We start from the raw sequence: 1,302 nt of genomic DNA, 5'->3' as shown, positions 1-1,302 counted from the left end.
GACAGGAAATCAAATGATGTGCTGTTTGGGGCAGATTACTACAAAAGACCTCTTTAAATGATTAAAAAGCAAATTAGTCATTTTAAGAATTAAGGTGTAACTGACCTAAACCAGGGTATTTTCAATTGCTTCATATGCATGCAAAATTTGAACAATGAATAAGGAAGACCAAAGAAAAATGATGTAGTTAAGTTGTTAATGATGAAACTTACCTGGTTGGGGAGATTCCATGACCATGAAGGTGGTTTTCCCAGGGCGAGGCTTATCCATTGCACCCCGTATGTGCTGGCCCCTGCGATTTCCCCAAAAGTGGGAAACTCGACTGCATATCTGTGGTAGTGGGGGACGGCGTCCGTGCTCTCCCCTGTTAATAAATAAATAAATTGTTAATGATGAATATCGAATATACCATGACCTGACGGAAGAATCAATGACTCTGTCTTGGAAGAAGGGAAGATGACATGACGCCTTCTCATATAATTTGGATGAATTATCGGGGGGACCAGTCCCTAGAGAAGGACATCACGCTTGGTAAAAGAGAGGGTCAATGCAAAAGAAGACGCTCACTGGGATGGACTGATAGTGTGACAGAAACAATTGGCTCAAATATAGCAATGATTGTGAGGATGTCACAAGACTAGGCAAAGGTTTACTGTGAATTGGAACCAACTTGATAGCACACAACAATGACAGTAATAGCATCAGAATCTGTCTAACAACTGGGGGTATAATAATCAGGATCAGAGCTAAGCTGATCCCAATGAGGTGAAGGTCAAACATACCTCCATCTTTCCCTTCTACAGCGCCCTCTGCTTTTTATTGTTTGATCATCCATTGCAATGGCCACACAGCTGACAGACTAAATTCACAGCTTACGTGGTTTATTAAGGAATAGGGTGCAACTCAGGATCAGCTTGAAGAACCATGTATGCAAAATCTCCCCTTTCTTGTCCCAGGACAGCTCTCTGGGCTCCTGTCAGCAAGACAAGCCTTCTCCCTGACTTGAGCACAAGCTCCTTTCTAAGCCCTACTCAAGACAGACTCCACTTACTCTCCTCAGAAAAGGGTCCTCTGAACTCTGGCACCTGTAGCAGCTGGCTCTGCCACTGGCTCCATTCCAGGTCTCTCACTGTCTTCAGCATTACAGACCTTGATTAGTGTTGCAGCTCTTTTAGGAGATACCTTGCATCCTCTCTCTGCTTCTTCTGTCTCCATTCTGCTTTTCTTCCTGCTTCTGTCTCAAAAATCTCTGTGGGACTGGCTAGAGAGGAGAGCGAGTAGAAAAGTATTGCTACAAAATCA

At 43.6% G+C, this 1,302-nt stretch overlaps 1 non-coding gene across 1 annotated transcript; it reads left to right on the top strand.

Moving 5' to 3' along the window:
* The first annotated feature begins 204 nt into the window (after positions 1-204).
* LOC115871154 lies at positions 205-367 on the top strand. The gene has a single exon (XR_004047131.1). It is a non-coding gene; the product is annotated as a U1 spliceosomal RNA (small nuclear RNA).
* Positions 368-1,302: the final 935 nt, after the last annotated feature.

This window comes from Echinops telfairi, unplaced genomic scaffold (genome assembly GCF_000313985.2).
Source record: "Echinops telfairi isolate 266 unplaced genomic scaffold, ASM31398v2 ScPeMD7_3533;HRSCAF=4204_0, whole genome shotgun sequence".
NCBI lineage: Eukaryota > Metazoa > Chordata > Mammalia > Afrosoricida > Tenrecidae > Echinops > Echinops telfairi.
The sequence above is the reverse complement of the archived record's forward strand: the minus strand, read 5'-3'. Positions and strand labels throughout refer to the sequence as shown.